The sequence below is a fragment of the Belonocnema kinseyi genome, chromosome 5, assembly GCF_010883055.1.
Source record: "Belonocnema kinseyi isolate 2016_QV_RU_SX_M_011 chromosome 5, B_treatae_v1, whole genome shotgun sequence".
Classification (NCBI taxonomy): Eukaryota; Metazoa; Arthropoda; class Insecta; order Hymenoptera; family Cynipidae; genus Belonocnema; species Belonocnema kinseyi.
Window position 1 is genome coordinate 136,021,073 of NC_046661.1, and position 6,616 is coordinate 136,027,688.

Here is a 6,616-nt window from a genome sequence, read left to right on the forward strand (position 1 = left end):
TGTTTTTTTATTTTAGAAGAGGCTGCAGCGAGCTAACGTCGAGGTGGATGGTCGGACGACCACTGATTTAAGCCGTTGGGGATTCTTGAGACTTCGTTGTTTAGAGTAGGATAAAGATAGTCCTGAGGGGTCGGTATGTTCCATGGCATGAGATTGATCGATCCCTCTGTAGATCTGGGCCAGAACCTGCTGCTTCGCGGGGCAGCATGCATTTGGCGAGCGTAACTTGCTGGTCCTGCCAGTTAGATACCGGAGGGTAGACCTCGGTATCTTCTTGTTGGGTAGTTTATCATGGATAATCTTGTTACTAGGAGGACGGGGCCTTTTGCGATCCTACGGATCCCGTGTTTGTTGGGGTAATTACGCGTCTTTCCAGGCCTTTCCCAGGCGCTATCGCACGGTTTCGTGGTCTTCTGGGCTGGTACTCGTCTGTTTGACCCCAAGGGAACGGTAATTTCGGCCCGAGTACCGCTGTCCAGAAAAGCCGGGCCTGGATGCTGGTCGGCACGGTGGAGAACGTTTCTTCGGGCAAAGGGCTTTTCCTTGAAGAAAGCTCGAAGGGCGAGGCCCGTAGACTTACAACATCTTCTTCTCCGGTTGCTTGTTGGGCGAAGCCTAGAGGGGGAGTTGGGACTTTTGCCGGGGAGATAGGAGAATTAAAAATTTGTAGGGCTTCTTCTAGGAGGAAAAGCTTGGCCCGAACCTTTACCTTTACCCGCCTTTTTGCGACGTCGTTTCGGTGGCAACGGTACGTACTGTCCGGGGTTAGCCAGTTGCTCAGCTATTGCCCGTTGGCGCCTAGCTATCCATCGCTGAGCCAGACTCTTCCTCTTCTTGTTTTTTTTCTTCGTAGGCTCACCTACCTAGAGGGAAAATAGGGAGCCATATTCAATGAAAGGGAAATTTGTTGTTTCTAATCACGATCAGATTTGGGCGTTATTTATACCAGAACTTGCTTGTTTACCCAATCCTGGGCGGAACCCTCCCAGTAAAACGAGAGTCTGGCATTAAGGTAAGAAAGAAGGTTACTGAGGGGCAGTTTGGTTGATTAAACCGGAGTTGGACCCTCTCGGCAAGGAAAGAGTCCGGCGCTTAAGTTAAAGAAACCAATATATTAATCACAATTTCGGCTGAGTTGATCCGTGTTAAACCTCCTCAGCGAAAAGGGAGTGCGGCGCTAAGTTAAGGAAAAACAATTTATTTAATAAAAATTTTGTTTAATTAGACGCGTGCTGAACCCTCTCGGCGAAGAGAGAGTCCAGTGCTAAGTTAAAGAAACCAATAAAATAATAATAATTTTTGGCTGAGTTGATCCGTGCTGAACTTTCTCTGCCAAAAAAGAGTCCGGCGCTAAGTTAAGGGAAAAAACAATATAATTAAAAAAATTTTTTTCTTCAATTAGATCCGTACTGAACCCTCTCAGTGAAGAGGGAGCGCGGCGCTAAGTTAAAGAAACCCATAAATTAACAATAATTTCGGCTTGAGTTGATCCGTGCTGAACTCTCTCGGAGAAGAGATATTCCGACGCTAAGTTAAGGAAAAACAATTTAATTAATAAAAATTTTGTTTAATTAGACCTGTGCTGAACCCTCTCGTTGGAGAGAAAGAGAGAGTCCAGCGCTAAGTTAAAGAAACCAATTAATTAATAATAATTTTAGCTGAGGTGATCCGTGCTGAACCCTCTCGGCGAAGAGAGAGAGAGAGAGAGAGAGAGAGAGAGTCCGGCGCTAAGTTAAGGGGAAAAAATAATTTAATTAATAAGATTTTTTTTAATAAGACATGTGCTGAACCCTCTCGACGAAGAGAGAGTCCAGCGCTAGGTTAAAGAAACCAATAAATTAATAATAATTTTGGCTGAGTTGATCCGTGCTGAACCCTCTCGGCTAAAAGAGAGTTTGGAGCTAAGTTAAGGGAAAAAAACAATTTAATTAATAAAAGCTTTTTTTAATTAGACCCCTGCTGCAACCTCTCGGTGAAGGGAAAGTCCGGCGCTAAGTTAAAGAAACCAATTAATTAATAATCATTTTTGATTGAGTCATTCCGGGCTGAACACTCTCGGCGAAGAGAGAGTCCGGCGCTAAGTTAAGGAAACACAATATAATTAGAATGAATAAATAATTAGTCCAAGGATTAAAGAAGGTATCCATATAAATAACGAATAAGTTCCCCCCTATTTAGGAATCATCAGGATGGGGGAAGGATACAATGGTACCCGTACTCGTCGTAGACGAAGTAAAAACTAACTTTCATTTGATCGCGCAGCGACTGGTCCAGTCATCGGGCCACACCTCCTCCGCGCGCAGTCGGCGTCGCGCATCGTAGGAGCAAAGCACCAGTATCACTAGCGCGAATCGCTTGAAAATGGCGAAACAGCCTCGCAACGGCAAATCCGAAGAAAAGAAAACCGTTTTCTTGTTCCCACTGGAATTCTATTTCATGGAAAGGTATTCCAGCTGGAGAAGAAAACGGTGTCAATTCCATTTTGAACGTCAATATTATTCGTGAGCATATCTTTCTTACCAATCTTAAAGAATATTTGGCATGGAAAACCTGCACATTCTGATGTTTTTTAAAACTTTTTAATGACTCTAATAGCTATTTTTTTCTTTTTTCTGAAATATCTGTCATTATGTGATCGTTAGCTTCAGACACAAATTCTACTGCTTCGAATTTTTCTATTCTATTTCTATTATAAGAATCAACCAGATAGTTCGCAGCATACAATCTAATAGCATGATCTGGTACTTGATTCTCATTTACACATCTTGATTTAATTTAATCAACGTCCTCCTTTGTCATACCTTCATTAGCTCAATTATTTAATGCTATAATTAGTTTTTGATTCGTTTTTTGTATAATGACGTCGGTTAATTCATAGAATTCGAATTAATCTCATAAACATGTATGTGCTGTTGCACTCGTGCACGATATTCTTGGATTTTTAAATACTGGAACATCCATAGCTGGTGTCAGTTGATGGAGATCTCCTACAACTAACACTGATATTCCACCAAAAGGTTCGTAAACGCCTTTGATTTGTCGAAGTCTAGTATCTGCCTCACTCAACATTCTAGCTCCAACCATCGATATTTCGTCAATTATCAAAACTTTAAAGTGAAAAAATTGTACTCAAATAGCATTCGCGAGGTCTGAACTTAAATCTGGCATTAACCAACTATTTTGAGCGATTGGTTGTCTAAAAGCCGTGTGTTAAGTTACTCCGCCTATTAAAAACGCTGTTTTACCGGATGGGGCGCACAATAAAACATGCATTACATCTTGTAGGCCACCGGGCAATCTAGACAAATGATATATTACAGTTTGGTGAATGCAATTTATTACTGTAGATTTCCCAACACCAGCAGAACCGCTTAGGAAGATGTAAAATTAAAATTGACTTGTCTTGACCCAATCTAATGTGTGGATTACAATTTCTCTCTGCTTAGCATTCAATTCTTCCATCATTTTGTAGACCACTTCTTCGGGCAACTTTATAGGAACAGTAAAACTAACGCAAGCATGATCTTTAATAGTTTCATTTTTTGTTTGTTCAAAAATATCAACTTCTTGGTCTTTAACTAATTTGTTTTTATTGAATATTTCTATTTCTTCTTCTTTGATATCTTGAATAGCGTCAAATAAATTTTCCATGACTTCATCTAATACTACGTAACCAACTGCGCAATACTTCTTTTAGTTCTCTTTGACTGTGTATATTTTCGTGGTAAATAAGCTCACAATTTTTAGCAATAATATCGCTTTCTTCGTATTGCCAAGGTAAATACAACCTTACTTGTTCTTTATAATAATTGTGGGAATCTTGTTTCTAATTATATCTTCTAAATCGAATAATCATTGGCCTATCGCGTTATTTTTTATAATCTTCTTTTTTAATATAGTCGTCATCTTCATAATCGCTTTTATTTTTCTTCTTACTAGGCTTAGGGAAAGTCACAAAATCTGCTAGACACATGTTTTCTTTTGAAGCTGTTCGCTTCTCATATTTGGTTATATAATCTTTCTTTAATATATCTTCAATTCAAGAAAGCATTGTAAAATTTTCTTAATTTTTCTTTAATTCCAGCACTGCCATTGTTCAAATCTTCTACCGTTTTACGTAATAATTTTGACAAACCGCTGTCTACTTTACTTATATAATTAACAACATACAATGCACAGCTATACGGATTTAGAATGAACTGAATGTCCATATTAGCCTCAAATAAATTCAGGATATCTATATTATAACAATTTATCTCTAATTCTGTACTCGTTCTCTTCAAAAATATTCTAGTTTTTTTTATCGAAATTCTAATTGTTAATATATGCTCGTCTTCTGTTCAATTTAATCGCTTCGAAATATCACCAAATTCTACTAACTCTCTTGAATTTTTGTAATAATAATGCATTAATTTTCTAATCTCTTTTAAATTATTTTTTGCTATCGTCATTGTCTCGTTACCGACATCTTTTAAAGGATCTAGTATCATGTTTCGAGTCATACCTGAGAGCGGATAATCGAATCTACATTTCATTTTATTCTTTCTGCCTTTATCGCACGTGTGAGTATGTTTGTCCCGCTGCACATCCATAAAAGGATTGTCCTGAACATACTCACAAGTGATAAAATTGTTAATAAATTCGATTCATTTTTAGCGTTTTTCAAATCATTTGTACCGAAATCCCGTGCATTTTTAAGCCAAAGAAAACAGTATGCATGATGAGAACCTCTTAATTGAAATTCTATTCTAAAGTAATGCTCCACAACAGAATACTCTTGCAATGGACCACCTTTTTATTGTAAATAATTTAAGATTGCTATGAAGTTACTAAGAACGTATGCTAACATCTGCATTAATTCTGGCCACCATCTTTCCGCAGGTATATTTTCTTTTTCTCACCTTCCAAATATGCAGGCGACAAACGAATTTGTTTCAATACCTTATAGCCCACATCGTGCCTAATCGCGTCATCAACGAATACTATTCTGAAAACATTTTCTGCTGTCAAGTTTTCGTTTGTTTTAAGTTGGCGCAAATATACATTAACCTGAGCAGACAGATTACTATGCATTTCTTTGTTCGCCAAATATGTATAAGAGATATTTGGATTCGCATGCTATTCTATCACTTCGCGTAACTTCGGATTTGATTCTAGCAGTATCCGATACATCTGCTGCAAGATCATAACCTCCGAAAATTCTAGGATGACATAGTGCGCTTAAATGAGGTGTTGTCCAAGAAACTGTTTGAATATCTTGTCCAGGCGCTACAATTTGGACAATTTTTGCAGATTCTGCATTCCTGTCTGAAAGTAAAATATCATTTGCAATCTCCTCTTCAATGTCACTACTATCACCATCAGTTTTGTAATTAACTGTATAGCTTATTTTATCCTCCCCATCGTCTACAATTTTTATTTTAGAATCACTAACGTTATCTTTCTCATCCTTGTCTTCATCTTCTATTACAAAGTCAAGTTTAACATCATAATTTCCTTCATACTGATTTAAAAAGGATTGATCTACTTTAATTTCATATTTTGGATACAGTGTAGTCGATAATAAGTAACTTAATGCGTCGCAAATAGCAGCTGGGCTTACAATTTCATTTATGTAATCAGACTGATGTAAAAGGCTTCTTTTAAATATTAATTGTACAATATTCATTTGATTAAATGGTCTTGGCAATGTACTAAGCAATTCATTTATATCAGATGGAACATGTACAACGCTTCCTTTCAATGTCAATTGTGAGTTGAACGTGTGTGGTTTTAAAGCTCTGATTTGTTTGAATGCTATGTACTTCTTTAGTTTCTCTTTTTCTCTAGCTTTATATTCTTCACCTTCTCTCTTTTTCGCTATATACGCCTTTAGTTTCTCTGTTTCTTTAGCTTTATATTCTTCCCCTTTTGGCTATGTACTCCTTTAGTTTCTCTTTTTCTTTATCTTTATATTCTTCACCTTCTCTCTTTTTCGCTATACCTGGGCGTGCCACAGAGCCGCATTCAGGATGTGACATCTATAAAGGATACTCTCCGAAGCAGATACAAACGTCTCATCCGACAGATTTAGTCTTCAGAACTGTCGGCGAGGAACAAAGTATCTGCAACGAACATGCTTGCCGTCCCAGTAGTACTCTATTCATTTAAAGTAGTTCCGTGGACGAACAACGAGCTCAGGTCCCTAGATATCGGGACAAGAAAGGTTATCCACATAAACGAAAGCATGCATCTTAAGTCTTCCGTTCCGCGACTGTACATCTCATGCCGTCAAGGGGGTCGCGGAATATTGAGTCTTGAATGTCTTTACCACAGGATTATTCTGGGTACAGCACATAGAGTTGTAAATGGAAGAGACCCTCTTCTTAAAATGGTCAGGAATCACGAAGAAGTGGGCAAAGGATCGTTTCTGTACACTGCAGCGGAGGAGACTGCTGAAACACTCGGACTTGACTTCAGTGTCAGAGGTAAGCAAAAGGCATCAAATCTTATCTATCTCGAGCCCTCACTCCTAAAAGCCCGGATTAAGAAAGCACAAGAGAAAAACTTTCGTGAACAGCTCCTCGATAAGAGGATGCACGGTATCTCCCACAGAAATGTGAAGGATCAGTCAATG